Raw genomic sequence first — 19,419 nt, 5'->3', positions numbered from 1 at the left:
ATTTATTTCTTTATTTGTTTGTTTGCTTGTTTGGTGGGGGGAGGAGCAGAGCGAGAGGGAGAAAGAATCTCAAGCAGACTCCATGTTGAGTGTGGAGCCCAAAGCAGGGCTTGACCTCACGACCCTGACATCACAACCTGAGCCAAAACCAAGATTGGGATGCTTAGCTGAGTGTGCCATCCAGGAATCCCTATGAGCCTGATTTTAAAGGATAAGCTGCATTAATAGAGCAAGAGCTAGGAACTAGGAGTGAGAGAAAGAAGAATTCAACAGGTACTAACAAGCCCCACAACAGATTGAAGTGTTGAAAGTTTGAGAACTGAGAGAAAACCAGAAGGAGAACAGCCAAGGATAAGAGGGAATAGGATGAGGCAGAGTGAGAAGTAGGCAGACACTAGCTCATGGAACCATATCAAAGATTTTACTTTTACTCTAACGTCAATAAGAAACCACTGAAAGGTGTTGAGCAATACACTGATACAATCAGGCTTATATGTTTAACAGATCACTTTGGCTATAATGTGGAGAGTGAATTAATTATTATCAACGAAACATTTATTTCTCAAAGATTCATGATTCTCCACACAATATAGCAATAATAAATTAAAAGGAAAATAAATGCAAAATGTTAATGAAAACAAATATAAACCAATAAACCTGAATTCAGAAAGTGCAACTATGTGATTTGATAGAATATACAAAGAATGTGTGATCCAAATTACTATCTTTGTCTTTACCAGTAGAACACAAACTCCAAGACCATATTCATTTCGTCTGTTTTGTCCATTACTTTATCCCCAGCACCTAGAACTGTGGTTGAAAACAGAGCCTCAATAAATACTTGCCAAATGCATGATTAAACAAACAAAAAAGCTTTGTTTCCAACCACTTTACAGTAGTAGTAATTATATTCCCCATTTTCCTCATGATGATTTCCATAAATACCATCTTTCAAAAGATTCTTCCTCTTCCATCATTTCTCCAAATTTAAGGCAAATGCAGGTAGTGGGATTCAATGACAAAATAAGCATAGTGCTAAGCAGTATCACATAATAATGAAGTAATAGTCTGAAGAAAAGATTATTGAGGGGAGCATAAGACACAAAGAAAATGAGTTCGCTTAGGGCATTAAATCATGCATCTAAAGAGGTTCAAGCCCCATTAGGGCCTGGTGGCTTACAACCACTCATGATACCCTACTGTGATCTGCGTGTTCATGGTCCTCCTCCCCAAATTCATGTTGAAATCCTAACCCCCAAGGTGATGAACTAGGAAGTGAGGCCTTTGAGAGGTGCTTAAGTCATGAAGATGGAGCCTTCATAAGTGGGATTAGTGCCCTCATGAAAGAGGCCCAGAGATCCCTACTTCTTCAGGCTTTGGGGGCTACAGCAAAAAGACAGCAGTCTAAAAAGTGGGTTCCCATCAGACACCAAATCTGCTGGTGCCATGATTGTGCATTTCCCAATCTCCAGAACTGTGAGAAATAAGCCACCCACAGTCTTTACAAGCCACAGTATTTATAAGGCAGTTTATGGTATTTTTGTTATAGTAGCCTTTTGTAAAGAGACTAAGACGCACCCCTATCTCCAAGTGCTCACCCCGAAAAGCTTGCATTGAAAGCATTAAGCTGAAAGAGTATGAAGCTCAATTACATATCTGCCACAGCAAAATAACAAAGGCATCTTATGGGTGCTGAGTTCGTATCATTATCCTCTAACGGGAAGGATATAGGAAAGCAAAGTGTACAACATCATTAGGTCGATGGTTAAACAGTTCTGTGCCTCACATTTTTCCCTACAGCAACATGAACACTTTTTGTATATTCAGTGTTCAATAGACCAGGAGAGAGATCTTCAAGCATCCACCACTCATACACATAGACACACCCTTAACACACACACACACACACACACACACACACGTACCCTTACAGAGAGGGAAAACAAGGCAATGTGTGCATCTGCCTTGGGTGGATACAGGCTGTGTGAGGGTGTATGTTCAAGAGGCCAGGAGAGACCCCCCCAGTGGCTGGTGATCTCTGTAACTTAGAGCAGCACCTATATCCAGAACCTAGTTTCCAAGTCACTTCATACACTATAATTCTATAAAAGGACAAACTATTATTCAAAAGTGAGACTAACATAAGGACATTTTAGATCTATAATGCCTCAGAATAGGAATATCTATCCCTGAGAGATATTTTGTAAAAGAATTATTGGGAAAGTTACCACCACAAGTAGAAAAATGACGCCAGGAAGAATCAGAATTCAGGAAGCAATGGTAAGTTACTCAATGTTATTATAAAGTTTAAACAAGTAATGATTATTAAGACGGTTAACATACGTGTATATGTTGGGAAAGGGGAGAAGTGCTTGGGCTGGGACTGGGGCACAGAAGTGGAAATTAAAGGATGCAAACCCATCTTAGTAACTGTCTTTTAGGGTATACAGATATTTAATAACCTCAATTTTTTATAAGTTTTCTTAAGCATAAATTTTACTTCTGCTGAAATAAGAAAGGATACATTAGAAGAATAAAAATAGAAGTATCACTTCAATTTAGAAAACACACAAAAATTGATAGAAAAAAAACCAAACATGATAAATCTAACAAAATCCAGGAATGATGGCAATAGAAACAAAGAGATAACATGGTGAATTGAAAACACAAAGCAAGATGGCAGGATTTCTGTCAACACAGTAAATATAAACGTGCTTAGCTCACCTTTTAGAAGACAATTTCAAATTTGTTAAAACAAACTAATCTTCTAACCATATTCTATTTTAAAATGACACAGCTTTTATAAAAAGGACACAAGAAAGTTGAAAATAAAGGCAAATGCTAGCAAAACAAAGCTGAGTTGGCCACAGCACACAAAGGGGAATTCAAAGCAAAAATTTTAAAAGAAACAGCTTTCAAGCAGGTTGACAACATACTGATAAATCAACAATCCAATAAGAAGATATAAAAATCATAAATTTTAAACATCTAACAACATAAGTTCAAATCTTATAAAATAAGAAGTGATATTCCCAAGGAGAAATGGATAAACCCATAGTTCACAGTAGGAGAACCTAACACATCTCAGTTAGAAATCAACAGATAAAATAGAAAAGTATATTAGTACAGAAAATTTTAATGCAACATTTAAGTTTGATCTGTAACACACACAACATTGCGTAAAAGATAACATGTTCTTTTTTAGCACATTTACACACAAAAAAGTAATTCTGTATCAAGTTGTAAAGAAAATATCAACAAGTTTCCAAAACTTGGCATCTTACAAGTCTTATTCACGGCTATATTAGAAAAAAAAAAAAGAAAGAAAGAAAAGAAATCAGCAACAAAAAAATAGAAAGAAAAATCCACACATCTTAAAATTAAAACCCACATTCCCAGTCATTGCACTATATGGGAAATTAAATGCAAATTACAAACTAGTTATCACAGATATGCCCAAGGAGACCTGTATAAAGATGTTAGTTAATCATTATTTTAAACAAATAAAATTTTAGGGAAAGTCTGTTCTTGAATAGGATAAATTGCTGAATAAAAATAAAATTGCTGGATAAAACTGCTGTATAAATAAAATTGCTGAATAAAACTGTGGAATACTAGTTGTATCTGTAGACGCTGTCGTGAATATATTTCCAACACGTATCACTGAAAAAAGCAGACTACAAAATACTGTGTTGTATATAATATCATCCACCTACAAACAGGAGAAAAACACTATACACACACACACACACACACACACACACACAGAGAGAGAGAAAAACATCCGAAAATAAACGCAACTTAACAGAGGAATAAGGAAAAAAAACACAGATTTAGATTCATGGTCAAAGAGGACTTCAGCATTTTCTATATTTTGTTTGTATAAGGAAAACGTTTTCATGTATCACTTAGTTTGAAACAGAATATCAATTATTTTATAACTTACTGAACTTTGGGCAATTATATATAGTATAATGAAAAGACCAGAAGAGAGAGACAGAGACAAACAGAAAGAGAGACCTGGTGAAGAGTGGGGAGGATTCTTCTTCAAATAGGCTGAGAAATAAAACATCTCTGAGGAGTTGACATTTGAGCAGAAACCTGAATTAAATGAAGTTGGCCATGAAAAAAACAAAACAAAACAAAACAAAACAAAACAAAACAAAACAAAACAGGGAGAAGTGTGTGTGAGGCAGAAGGAATAGCAGACACAATGGCCCTGAGGCCAGCTCAGTATGTCAGAGGAAGAACAAAGAAATGAGAATAGAGAGGTAAGCAGGAGCTACATTATTATGAGACTTTCAGTCATGGAGAGGAGTATAAATTTTAGAGTCATGGGAAATAATTGGGGGATTCTGAGCAGGAAGGAGGTACTTTTACATTTTGGTTTTCTCTAATTAAACTTTTTATTTTGAAATAATAGTGAATTCACATACCATTGTAAGAAATAATACAAAGAGATCCCATGTACCATTTATCCAACTTCCCCCAATGGCAACATCTGGCAAAACCATAGTAAAATATCACAAACTGAATGTGGACATCGATGCAGTCAAGCTACAGAAAATTTCCATCACCACAAGGATCCTTCACGTTGCCCTTTTAGAGCCACATATACTCTCTCCTTATAACCCAGCAACCATTTATCTGGTCTTCATTTTTATAATTTTGTCATTTCAAGAATGTTACAGAAATGGAATCATACAGTATGTGACATTTTGAAATTGGCTTTTTTTCCTCTCAGTATAATTATCTGGAGATTCATACCTGTTGAGTTTATTAATAGTTTGTTTCTTTTAATTACTAAGTAGTATTCCACGGCACTTGAGTTTAACCATTCACTTCTTAAAGGATATTCGGGTTTGGCTATTAAGAATAACACCGCTATGAAATTCATGTACAGGTTTTTGTGTGAACATAAACTTTCATTTCTTCAGGACAAATGCCCAAGAGCACAACTGCTGGGTTGCACAGTAGTTGCCTTTTTTAAGAATCTGCCAAACTGTTCTCTTTACCATTTTACATCCCCACCAGCAAGGTATGAGTAATGTAATTTCTGCACATTCATGCCTGCCTTTTGTGTTGTCACTGCTTTTATTTTATCCATCTTTACGCATTCTGATAGGTATGTAGTGGTATATTTTGATTTTAATTAGTATTTCCCTAATAGCTAATGATGATGAACGTCTTTTCCTGTGATTATTTGCTATTTTGTATATCCTCTTCAGAGAAATGTTTGTTCATGTCTTTTGCCCATTATCTAATGGAATGTTTGTTTTACAACTGAGTTTTGAGAGTGCTTTATATATTCTATATACTAATCCTTTGATGGATATATGGCTTATAAATGTTTTCTTCTGGTCTGTAGCTTATTTTTTCATCCTATTAACAGGATTTTTTGCAGAGTAAAGATTTTTAATTTTAATGAAGTTCAGTTTTATCAATTTTTTCCTTTTACGGGTTATTCTTTTAATGTCAATTTTAAGAACTCTTTGCCTAGCCCTAGGTATCAACATTTTTCTGTGTCTTTTCTAAGAGTGTTGTAGTCTTACATTTTCAACTTAAGACTGTGACCCATTTTGAATTACTTTTTGAGTAAAATGTCAAGGTGTGAGATAAACATCAAGGTTCTTTTTTTTTTTTTAAGTTATTTATTTATTTATTTATTTGACAGAGAGACAGCCAGCGAGAGAGGGAACACAAGCAGGGGGAGTGGGAGAGGAAGAAGCAGGCTCCCACCAGAGGAGCCTGATGTGGGGCTCGATCCCAGAATGCTGGGATCATGCCCTGAGCCGAAGGCAGACGCTTAACAATTGTGCCACCCAGGCGCCCCAAGGTTCTTTTTTAAAAATTTATTTATGGATATCTAATTCTTCCAGTATCACTTGTTGAAAAGACTATCTTTCTTCCATTAAATTTCTTTTGCACTTTTGTCAAAAATCATTTGGAGGTACATTTGTGGACCTATTTCTGGATTCTCTATTCTGTTCCATCAAGCCATGTGTCTATCCCTCCACCAATATCACAGTCAGGACTCTGATAACACAAATATTAGATTTTTCTTTTTGGTTATAGCTCCACAGGAACCTATAGTTCCATAGGTCCTGCAGCTCTGCTAATTTTTTTCAGCCTATTTTCTCTCTCTCTCTCTCTCTTTTTTTTTTTTCCCTCCAGACTGGGTAATTTCTATTGCTCTGCCTTGAAGTTCACAGACTCTTTGTCTTTTCCCACCACTCTGCTGTTGAGTCAGTCTGTTAAGTTTGTTTTTGTTTTGGTTGTTGTTTTGTTTTGGTTACTGTATTTTTAGGTTCTAAAATTTCCACTTGGTTCTTCTTTATGTCTTCTATTTCTTTCCTGAGACCTTTTTTTTTTTTTTTTTTTGAGCATGTTAGTGGCTTTTTGAAGCATTTTCATGATTGCTACTTGAAACGTTTTTTTCTGGATAATTACAACATCTCTGCTTGGAATTTGGCATCTATTAATTGGCTTCTTTCATTCAGTTTGAGATCTTCCTTGTTCCTGGTATAACGAGTGATTTTTTTTTTTTATTGAAACTTAGACATTGTGGATATTATAAGATGCTTTATCTTATTCAAGTCTTCTGTTTTAACTGGTTTTCTCTGAAACAAGTCAAGCAGGGGAAAGAGAGGCACTGACTTGTTACTGCCAGGTGCAGGTAGATAGCCATGTGCTCCACTCAGCTCTTATACCCAAAGTGGGGGCTACTCGCTATTGGTGAACAAGGGTTGGAGCTTCACTGGCCCAAGAGGACAACACTGATAACTCCCTAGGTGGAAGAGATATTGTTATTGTTTTTGTTACTGTTGTTATTACTACCACTCTCAACCTGGTCTCTGGTGACACTGAAAGTTTCCTATATCTCAGAGCATCCCTGAAGGTCACATTAGAAAATCCTGAGCCACGAGAAAGCCTTTGAAGTCCAAGGAAGAAATCTCTCCCTGCATCTATGATCTTTTTAATAGTTCCATGCTTGATCCTGACATGGCCCCTAAAATGATCCGAAAATCAAAGGTTACAGTGTGTTCAGCTCACTGCCAGGCAAGCACTTTCCTGAGGCAGGTCTTAAAATATGCTAATAGGAATGTAAAAACACTAAATTTATTTTACATCCATAAGACTCATACTGGAATATTCATCTTCAGCTGTGGATTCCTATCTCAATGTTTAATTTAATGAAACTGAAGACATCTGAATAAAAAGTTGCAAAATTTATAATAAACAACTGCTTGTCAAGACAATTTATTACCGGTACACTCTATGCCTGAGGATTTAATTTTATGCCGTTTAGATGCAAACATCTAGAACTATCTTTCATATCTGAAAGGACTATCTACTATGTCTTTGCTCCCTTCCTGAGATGACTCCCTGAACTCTTTGTTCCCTGAACAACTGTGAGAATTGGTAAGGAGCTGGAACCCTCTTATCCCTAAGTCCTTACCTCCAGATTTATTTTTTAAAGACCCTAAAAGTCTGGTAGATAAGCAAGGAAAATCAACATATCTCAAGAAGTCTCCTCACTATTCAATAGACAAGGAGTTCCAGGAAAAATAGACTATGAGGCTATCCTCAACTATCACTCAGAACTAATTGCTAAGGACATTTATTCCATTGACACTTCTTTCCCTGGTCAGCCAGCCACTTGCCTCCTAGATTTACTTAAGTTTCAATTAGCTATAATTTTACTTCAAATGCTGATGAAGATAGAGCCCAAATCTCATCACCAATGGACTGTAACTAAGAAATTTTTTTTAGATAATAGGCACCCCACTTGTACCAGGGAAAGAGGACACTGCTCTTGTTCTCCCCCACTGACTCTATAACAAGGTGAAGAGTCTCTGAAGCCATGGGACTAGGCCCAACAGGATCCATGCCCCCACTGTAGGGCCATTCACTGTGTACCTAGAACTCTACTAGATATTCCGCCAAATGGGCTAAACTTCATTCAGGACCTGAACAAGTCACTTCCCAGGGTCTGTACTCCTAAGAGCATATAAACTGGTATGGGCAATTCTTGGCCTGAGGCATGGTCAAGGATGACATTTTGCAGAAGATGTGGATGTAAGAGTCCAGTAATTAAAACTTGAACCTAGTCTTTCAGGTAATCATAAAACTATATTTGTCAAAGAAGAAGTATAGAATACACACTTTTGAGCAATTTGTTGCCTTGATTTATAACTTTTAAATATTTAGACATATGGCAAATGGGCCACTATTTGTATATATCTTCCTGGGGTCTTGTAAAAAAAAGCCGAGGCTAAATCTATGTGCCATAAGAGTAAATGTCTACAATTATTTGCTAATTATGAAACAGAGGATCTGGTTCCAAAGGGAATGCCAGAATATGGAATTCCAACTGTGTATTCCAACTATTTAAAACCCTGGGAACATAGGACAATTAAGAAAGGAAAAAAGAGAAGGAGTTCTCTAAAACATGGGGATCATAAAACAACTCAAAATTGTAGGAGTAGATCCTCCAGGGAAACTTTATTCACCCCCCAAATGAGTCAAGTGACCCCATCAATGGTCTCATCATATCTTGTCCTGTTACGGCAGTATACTGGAATTACTTACTTGTCTGCATCCACATGTGGCTGAGTTCTATGAGGGAGAGATCAGTAATCTATTTCACTATTCTATCCCCAGGAATCCAGCATAATGTATAATAGGTGTTCAATTAACATATTATGAATGACTAAATAAGAAAAAACAAACAAACATGAAACCAAATTGAGCTCTCCTAACTGAGATATAACAGAAAATGCAGCAACATTTCCAAATCTTGATATGCTGGGAAAGTTGAGGAAAGCTTTCCTCCAAACATGGATATAGCAGGTTATAACTAGTAGGAAAATATAAATTTGATTCATCAGAGAAATAAACCCTGGATCAAGAAGGCACAGTATTCTGAAAACTAGATAGAAATTCCCCAGTCTGAGAAAGCTTCATGAATTCTCTAACAAGACTGGAGTCTTGATCACTATATCCCCAGAACTTAATGCAGTATCTAGAATACAGTGGTGCTCAAAAAGAGTTTGGTGAATGACATCGTCCAAGAGAAAAATTTACTAAACTCTATTTCAATGTTATATGACCACTGTTCAGAATACATGGACTAATAATTATTGAAATTCAATCAGAATCTATATTTTGATTGTGTAATTGTTATCTTTAAATGCACTGGATCATATAAGCCCCATTACCGTAACTTATGCAGATATGGAGTATGGACACAAAGGAAATATTTGTTTCCTCAATCATTTATATAAAAGATACCCTTCCAGTTATCTACCATTCCATAACAAATTCCTCAAAATTGTGTGGCTTAAAACACAACAATCATTCAATTACCTCTCATGGTTTCTGTGGGTCAGGTATTCAACCAGGGCACAGTGAGAACAGCTTGTATCTTGTTTATGATGTTTGAGGTCTCAGCTGGGATTTGAAGACTGGAAGTGGCTGGATGGCTGGAGGCCAAAATTCACCTGAATGCCCATTCATTCACATGTCTGGAGGTTGTTGCCACTGACTGGGGCCTCAGCTATGGGTTTATTTGAACTATGGCTATCTGAAAAAACTCTTACTAATAAACTCTTGTGGTTACTCTGTCTCTTTAGAACATAATAAGTGGGTTCTAAGAACATGCTTCCCAAGAAGAACTGGCAGAAGCCCTATCACTATGTATGATCTAGATCCAGAACTTACATGGCTTCACTTCCACCATAGTCACAGGTCCATTCAGACTCTCAGAAGAGTGTCAACATCACACTATATGAAAAGCATAAAGGATAGGAGATCTTATTGCTGTGGTCAACATGGAAAATACAATGCACTATAATCCACTGATTGGCCATAACAATTCATAACTGCTCAAAGATACATAACACCTCCACTGACACCGCCAAGACTACCAAGTCTCATCCCATTACAGCTAAAGCCAAAGTCCATAAGAATGATGTAAATCAAGTGGATGAGGTTCCTTCTTGAAATTTCTCCAGTACAATTCCTTAAGTACCCTTCCTTTCAAGCCTGAGACCTATGATCTAAGAAGACAAGTTATACAATAATAGATTACAGTTATGCAGTATCTTTTCTATAAATGACTTAGGAAGCAATAGTGGAACAGGCATGGACAAACATTAACTCCCATTCAAAAAGTGAGAAAATAGGCGGCACGGGGCGCCTGGGTAGCGCAGTCGTTTAGCGTCTGCCTTTGGCTCAGGGCATGATCCCAGTGTTCTGGGATCAAGCCCCACATCAGGCTCCTCCACTGGGAGCCTGCTTCTCCCACTCCCACTCCCCCTGCTTGTGTTCCCTCTCTCGCTGGCTGTCTCTCTGTCAAATAAATAAATAAAATCTTTTTTTTTTTTTAATAGGCGGCACACCACAGTCACCATTTATTTTTTTTTATTTTAATGTTTTTTTATTATATTATGTTAGTCACCATACAGTACATTCCTGGTTTCTGATGTAAAGTTCGATGATTCATTAGTTGCGTATAACACCCAGTGCACCATGCAATACGTGCCCTCCTTACTACCCATCACCAGTCTATCCCATTCCCCCACCCCCTCCCCCTGAAGCCCTCAGTTTGTTTCTCAGAGTCCATAGTCTCTCATGCTTCATTCCCCCTTCTGATTACCCCCCTTTCTTTATCCCTTTCTTCTCCTACCGATCTTCCTAGTACTTATGTTCCATAGATGAGAGAAATCATATGATAATTGTCTTTTTCTGCTTGACTTATTTCACTCAGCATTATCTCCTCCAGTGCCGTCCACATTGCAGCAAATGTTGAGAATCCGTTCTTTCTGATAGCTGAGTAATATTCCATTGTATACATGGACCACAACTTCTTAATCCAGTCATCTGTTGAAGGGCATCTCAGTTCCTCCCACGATTTAGCTATTGTGGACAATGCTGCTATGAACATTGGGGTGCATATGGCCCTTCTCTTCACTACGTCACAGTCACCATTTAAAAGCAATTTTGAAATCCATCCCAATACAGATTGTCAGTTCCTTGATTAAAACACAGTATTGCTCCCCAGGAATGATCCTCCACAACTCTTGGTTCTGCCCTCTGAATTATCTTTCCTTTTATGTATAAGTCAGCCAACATTTGCAGCTGAGCAGTTTTCTCAAGATGTGTTTTGTTAGAAGTTGGGGGGAAAGAGACCAAAAGTCTTTTTTTTTTTTTTTTAATACTCTTTTTGTCCCTTTTAGTCCAAGTTGCTGGTTCTCCCATGGAAACAATTCTCTTAAAAATTCTATGGCATTTTCTATGAATATTCTTGGTGTTCACTTCATCAGGCAAAAACCAAAAGAACAAATGACTTCTAGATGAGCTCTTCTCTATCTTGGTTTCCTTAAAAGGTTGCTGTGGTTCAACACATGTAACAATCTTAGGAGCCTTATTAGTTAACAGACATCTATGAGATACATCTCTAAGTTCTTTAGACAGACTTTAGCCAGTCTAAAAGAGTCTGTGAGGCAGCACCTTTGATCTTCTTGAAGTCTTTAAAGAATGTTATATAGTCATACTCTTGGCTCTTTCTTCTGACCATGTTTTCTTGGCAATGAACTGGATTTGACCTCTACTAGGAAGACTTTTCTTAATCTTAGAATCATTTTCCATTTGTAGAAGTGGGAATAAAAACATGTTTTATTTTTATGCATAAGTCCTGGCCCTTTTGTACTTAACAGTCTGTTCTTCAGCATATTCCCCTTCTTTCACATTTTATCACAGGTGCCAAAATTTCAGTGGCACTGAAATTTTTAATATTCTTCCTGGAAAGGCCTTTAACTGAGTCATTGAATTCATTAGGTACAAATACTATTTCCTATGTACTGCAGATGATAGTATCACCAAATTTTTCATCACTACATAATCATTATTCCTCTACCTCTACTCTCCAATAACATTTTTCTTACTTTCCTTTAAGCCTTCACCAAGAGCTTCCTTGTAGTCCTGTCCACTGAACTCATTCTTTAAAATCCTTTAAACTTTCCCTAACTTTTCCTTAAGACCTTTTAGGCTTTCACTAACAGTCTTCTCAATATCCTTCCAGCTTCCAGGTGCCATCCAAAGCCAAAATCATGTGTTTTAACTGTTTAGCTGCCCATTCACACCACCCAAATCTATTCTGGTTTTCTGTTGCTGGGCAACAAATCACTCCAACACTTAACAATTACGTTATTATGTCTCACAGTTTCTGTACACCAGAAATTTGGACAGGGCACAGAGGAGATGACTTGCCTCTGCCCCTCAAAGTTCAGAGTCTCAGCTGGGAAGACTCAAAGGTTGGAGGTGACTTGAAGGTTGATCCTGGCTATCAGCTGGGACCCTGACCGCGGTTACCAGTGAGAAACCCTACATATATCCTCTCCATATGGTCTCTTCATCTTCTCAAAGCATGGTGACTGTGTACAAAGAATAAGCTGCATTGCCTTTTAGGGCTTAGCTTTCGAAGTCACGTAGTGTGATTTCTGCCTTAATCACATTCATGCCCAAACTCAAGGAAAGGTAACACTTGCCCCAAATTTTCAATGGAATAAATGTCTGTAACATATTATAAGAAATGCAGGTGAAATGGGAGAACTTGTTGCAGCCATTTTGGGAAAATACAATTTGCTACGCATATTACTAAAAGAAAACTGAAATGTCCATGCTGATATGCCTCTAAAATTCAAGGTGTATCTCAAGCCTTGTCCTTAAGAGTATGTATTTGATATACAAACATTTTTATCTGATTTTAATGGTAAAAAGATTTAGGGCTCCTCTACCAAACACCCCTAGTTAATTAACAAACATAGTAAAGCAGAGATAATTTCAATAATTTGTCTAAGTTCGAATTCAAAGTCTTTTAACTTCCAATAGAGTTCTCTTCCCATTATATACTCTGCTACATTAAGATGCTTAAAATGCTATTATCTCTCATCTATCATGATATTTGTAATAATGCCCAAGTCATCAACAGCATTTCCACTCTTTCTGAGAAGCTTTAGAAATAAGGATTTTGACTTCTTTTTTTAATAAACTAATTTCATACAGCTACATACAAAAGTTCCAGGAAACTTTAAATATTACAATAAGCATGCAACTCAAGCAAGAGCTTCAAATGTGTTAAGCTGACATCTCCACTTAGAATTAGAGGGGAATGCACGACAAAAACATAATTACTCCAAATTTGTTTTTAGACATCTATTGACCTTAAGAGTTCAGAGTCTATAATGTTCCTCTCATCCAAAGCTAATCACTGACACTTCATAACTTGAATGCTGACAAATTTCAACTCAGTTGCTGTCAAAGGTTGAATAATTATATTTAAGGCACTTTCTTCTGGAATGTTTCCTACATTTTGGAGAGAAGTGTTGGAGTCTAATTTTAAAGGTGTTCATTTGTGAACAGAATATTTTTAAAGGTCTAATTTCTAAAAATAGTGATATATGAATACTGAATGAAGGTAAAACCTATTAACATGTAGTACTGTCTTCAGTCTTTAGAAAGCAACATGCCTCTTCTCAGAACTGTGTGTTTAATGGGCCTGAGGTCATACTATGATCCACAAATTAATATTTTTTATTTAAAAACTGACAAAAATAAATAAAAATCAAGTAGCTGACTGCAATAACTGAATATATATTACTGTTTACCCATAAATATACTAACCTATTTTTAGAAAGCATTATTTTATTTATATTATTTACTTAAAAAAATAAAACAGATGTAAAATAAATTAGTCTATACCATTACATAACACAATTATTGTAACCAAACATTAGTCATCAATGTACTTATCCAGTCAGTATCCACATCAGAGTAATTTTTTGGATGCTAAACCAAATTAATAAGAGTCATTTACTTCATGGAGAGCGAACCATCTTATCTGTATCTATGAGCAAAAACTGATATAAGCCAAAAAGAAAGGCTTAACATATTTAAAAGTGAAGAAATCATACAGTAAGTGGGTTGATTATTCTGAAAGAAAGGAAAGGCCAATTACAGAAGTTTAAGCAATATATCTGCAACAATACAGAATTAAAATCACAACATAAAAAATTTACAATATGACAAAGCATTATTATTCTTATGTAAAGGACTATGTAAATTAATAAATAAAACTGAAAGACCCTTCTGTTATGGAAAAATAACACAGTTGAAGAAGTACAGCAATCCCTCTTTATCCATGGCTTCATATTCTATAGTTTCAGTTACCCCTAGCCAACTGCAGTCCAGAGCCAATGATCCTCCTTCTTACATGTCATCAGGTCAGTAGCAGCCTAACACTATGTCACACTGCCTTTGTCACTCACCTCACTTCATCTCAACACTTCGTCTTGGTGTTTTATCATCTCACATCATCATAAGAAGGGTGAGTACAGTACAATAAGATATTTTGAGAGACAGACCACACTCACTTAATTTTTATAACAGTAAATTGTTATAATTGTTCTACTTTATTATTATTGTTGTTAATCTCTTACTGTGTCTAGTTTGTAAATTAAAGTTTATCATAGTATTTAAAGGAGAAACCATAGTACATATTTACGGCTTGTTACTATCCATGGTTTCAGGCATGCACTGAGGGTTTTAGAACATACCCCCTGTGGATAAGAGGGGGACTACCGTTGTTGAAAAAATAACAAATATAAATGCATAATAAATATTTGAGCAAATATTCACCATCACTAATAAATACTTCTTTGCAAATTAAATCAATCTAATCCAATTTAACTCATAAAATTAGCAATCACAAAAAATAATGAGACTCTCCAGTTTTGGAAATGGTGCACTGAAGTAAAGGCACTCCCAACCACAACTGAGAATAGTCTAAATTGATGTATTTTTTATGAAAAACAATCCAGCTGCTTGAAAAACATCCAAAACTTTTGACCTAGTAATTTTACTTTTGAATGTCTGTTTTATGAAATTTAAATTTTAAAAAGGATAAGAATGTATGCCAGTGCCATTGATTATTGCATTGTTTACTACCAATAAAACGTAGACACAATATAAATATTCAACCTTAGGGAATGATCAAATCAATCCTGATATACTTATATAATTTAACAAAGATTTTTTAAATATTTTGAACTGCATATAAAATATTAATAAGAAATAATACACAAATATTCATTATATTCTCGACTACATAAAATGTTAATCACAGAAGTTTGAAACACTATATTCCAAAAAGTTGAGAGCAATTCTGGCTTTTTATATAAGTAGTATGAGAGATTTAATTTGTTTTTACTTTCTATGCTTTCAAAACAAATCTGTATCACTTACTACCAGAAAAAGGAATGAGGAGAGAAAATATTTGAAACATTTAGAAAGGAAAAGTAAAAAAGAAACATCAGCATCTGGCAAGCAATAGTAAAATAACAGGTAAAAGTAATTTTAAAGTTTGGTTGGAAAATTCTACTCATTCTCTTACATGTAAAAATTCAATAACCGATTTTCTCTTAAAATTCTCAACAACGATTTTTTTAATTCTGAAAATCTGAGTCATTCTTTTTAAGACATTATGATAATTATATACCTACTTATTTCCCTTTCATCCTTGCCTACCAGGAAATGCAGGGCCAAGTGTCATTCTGAGAAAAATAATCATATAATTCTATTTTCTTAACACAGTTATCTACCTGCCTTGCCTATTGCTGTTTTCATTTATATTTTCATCTTTTTAAACATGTTTTATGATAGAATTGTTTTGGCAGATAGTGCCATACTATTTTAAAAATGTGTATAATGTACAATATGTGAAAACAATTTAAAAGAGTTGGCATGATGATGAGAAAAGTTGAATAATTAATCCCCGACAACAGCTATCAAGTTACTGAAGGTTTGAAAGTAAAACTAGATTTGATCAATGTTTTTTATCTTAAATTTTGGACTCTAGATAAATCCTGGGCTTTTTAAGCAAAAAGGTTATAAGGGTGACTACAAAGGGAGGCCAGGGAAACCATTTTCTCTGCAAGAAAAATTGAGCTAATTGTGTGTATAGAGGGCTTGTCAATAACACTATCAGTTGAAGAGCTTCTGATTAAATCATTTGTCTATGCATTGTATTCCTCTGTGGCAGCTCTCTCTTGTGAGTAAAGAAATTCTGTTCTTTTGTACTAATCCTTCTCTAGGGTAAAAAGCTTTCTGGCAAGTAAATAAGTGAGCCACTGATGTGCAGAAAGGATGGCTCTATTTCACCACCTACCCCAGTCATGCTGTGGGTATGATGTTTTCTGTATAAGGTGATGCCTTATGGATATCAAGGCTTTGTTGCCATCGATTCTCTTTAGGAAATGACTTTGGAAATTTTCTTCAGACCACGGCATCATCATTGTCTGTTACCAAAATATGTTGCCCTTTTTCTAACATAACTTGGTCACTTCTGAATGACAGCACACTGAATATTCTTGGATCTCTGTGCTATAAACATTGTAACATCATTTCCTTATCTTTAAGAGTAAATCTAAAAATTCCCTTTGAAAAATGCTTAAAAAAAATCTTCCCAAAGTAGAATTAAGTATTTGTTTATATTGCTCTCAACAGATGATAATAATGTCTCAGGAAGTTCTAGATTTATCCCTATGAATATGCTTTAATTGAAATACGAACTCTGGAAAAAGTAAATGGGGCCTGCAAATTTAACTTCAATTTTGGAAAACAAATTCTGCAAGGGACAAAGAGAGAGGGTTAGCTTGTGGGTAGAAAGTAGAGTGCTTTCTAGATGCCATCTAGACACAGCATAAAAACTTTGGTTCTTTATAAATGATCACTTAGTTAAATATTTGTAACTGTTTTGTCAGATTCCTCTGTTCTATGAAGGGGCTTAGGTTACTAATATCTAGAGCTTGGGATTTAGCAAAAAATATTGATATGAGCTATTCATTTTGCTTTTTTAATACTTTATATATAGGGGCGCCTGGGTGGCACAGCGGTTAAAGCGTCTGCCTTCGGCTCAGGGCGTGATCCCGGCGTTCTGGGATCGAGCCCCACATCAGGCTCCTCCGCTATGAGCCTGCTTCTTCCTCTCCCACTCCCCCTGCTTGTGTTCCCTCTCTCGCTGGCTGTCTCTATCTCTGTCAAATAAATAAATAAAATCTTTAAAAAAAAAAACTTTATATATAAAAGTTAATTTAAATAATTTCAAATACATATAATATATATTCTCCTTGCGTAAAATTAAGAAAATATAAGATTAAGGAAAATGTGGATAACCAACTTAAATTCCAGGCTCCTCCCCAGAGGTACCCATTATCAGCTGAGTTTGTATCCTTTCTTCTCCTTTTTATAGATTTGTGTATGTGTGTGTATATATTTATTAATACCATATATAAAATGCAGTAAAATACTATATCTTACATATATGTATATATGTAAAATACTATATACTTTCATATGTATGTAAAAGTATATAGTGTTTACATATATATATATATATATATATATATATATATATATATATAGGCACAAATCCAAAAACATTATAATAGCAATATAAGAATATACCTGTTACCAGAGAGAATGAGGTTTTGTTTTGGTTTTTTTTTGGCTATTTTTCTTTCATCTTCCATGAATTACTTATACAAATTATTTCTTCCATTTTTTTTTCCCATAAGGTTGTTTACCTTTTTTCTTATTGATCTGTGGAGCTTTGGTAGATTCTGAAAATTAATATTTTCTTATGATCTATGCCGCAAATATTCTTCTATTTTGATTTCACATTGTATGGTGTCTCTTGCTGTACTTAAATTTTAATCATAATGTCAATTTTTTCAATTTTTCCTTCATAAGTTTTGTCTATGTGACTTATTTTAGAAGGGCTTCCCCAACTTAAAAATCAAATATACATTCATTATTTTGTCTTCTAATAGTTTTATAATTTACTTTTACATGAATTCTTTTAATATTAATACTGAATTCCCCGGGTTGTTAAGTTTACATACAGAAAAGTGGTTACTATTGTATATTGATATTTTATCTAGCCACCTTGTTGAATAGGCTTATGAGTTCTGAGAGCTTGTCAGCTGGGCCTCTGGAATGTGTATGTGACAGTCACCTCCAGCAGGTTATCCAGTTACATGGTTATTGCCACTGTTGCCCTTGTTTCACTGACCTGGCCTCTGGTGTGCTGGTAAATAGTAATGGCAATAATGGTACTCCTTTGTGTCCCTCTTTTCAGTGGGAAAACTTCAAGTATCATTTTTTTATTATTACGTTCAATTAGTCATTATAGTACATTATTAGTTTTTTTAATTATTTTTTATTATTATGTTCAATTAGCCAGCATATAGTAGATCATTAGTTTTTGATGTAGTGTTCAATGATTCATTAGTTGTGTATAACACCCAGTGCCCATCACCACACATGCCGTCCTCAACACCCATCACCCACTCATTCCATCCCCCACCACCTCCCTTCTGCAACCCTCAGTTTGGTTCCCGAAGTCCAGAGATTCTCATGGTTTGCCTCCCTTTCTGATTTCTTCCCATTCAGTTTTCCCTCCCTTCCCCTGTGGTCCTCTGTGCTATTCCGTATGTTCCACATATGAGTGAAACCATATAATTGTCTTTCTCTGCTTGACGTATTTACTTAGCATAATCCCCTCCAGTTCCATCCATGTTGATGCAAATGTTGGGTATTCATCCTTTCTGATGGCTGAGTAATATTCTATTGTATATATGAACCACATCTTCTTTATTGATTCATCTGTTGAAGGGCATCTCGGTTCCTTCCACAGTTTGGCTATTATAGACATTGCTGCTATGAACATTGGGGTGCATGTGCCCCTTCTTTTCACTACGTCTGTATCTTTGGGGTAAACACTTAGTAGTGCAATTGCTGGGTCGAAGCGTAGCTCTATTTTCAACTTCTTGAGGAACCTCCACACTATTTTCCAGAGTGGCTGTACCAGCTGCATTCCCACCAACAGTGGAAGAGGGGTCCCCTTTCTCCACATCCTCGCCAACACGTGTTGTTTCCTGTCTTGTTAATTTTGCCATTCTAACTGGTGTAAGGTGGTATCTCATTGTGGTTTTGATTTGTATTTCCCTGTTCTGTTCATGTCTTCTGCCCATTTATTGACTGGATTATTTGTTTTTTGGGGTGTTGAGTTTGAGAAGTTCTTTTTTTTTTTTTTTTTTTTTGTAGATTTTTAGAGAGAATCTTCATCAAGATAATGGTAATAACCTTTATAGTTCCTTCCCTGTTTGCTAAGGAATGATACTTAAGTTTTATTTAAAAGGTTTTTGTACCTTTGCCATTTCACTACTGTTTATTGCATTGACAAATTTCTGTGTTGTTGAACCACTGTTACATTTCTGGGAAAAACACTGTGTTCATGACATATTTTAATTTCAATTTAATTTCAATTTCAATACAGAATTATGCATCTGTATTTAT

This window comes from Ursus arctos, unplaced genomic scaffold (assembly GCF_023065955.2).
Source record: "Ursus arctos isolate Adak ecotype North America unplaced genomic scaffold, UrsArc2.0 scaffold_4, whole genome shotgun sequence".
In the NCBI taxonomy this organism is placed as follows: Eukaryota; Metazoa; Chordata; class Mammalia; order Carnivora; family Ursidae; genus Ursus; species Ursus arctos.
The sequence above is the reverse complement of the archived record's forward strand: the minus strand, read 5'-3'. Positions refer to the sequence as shown.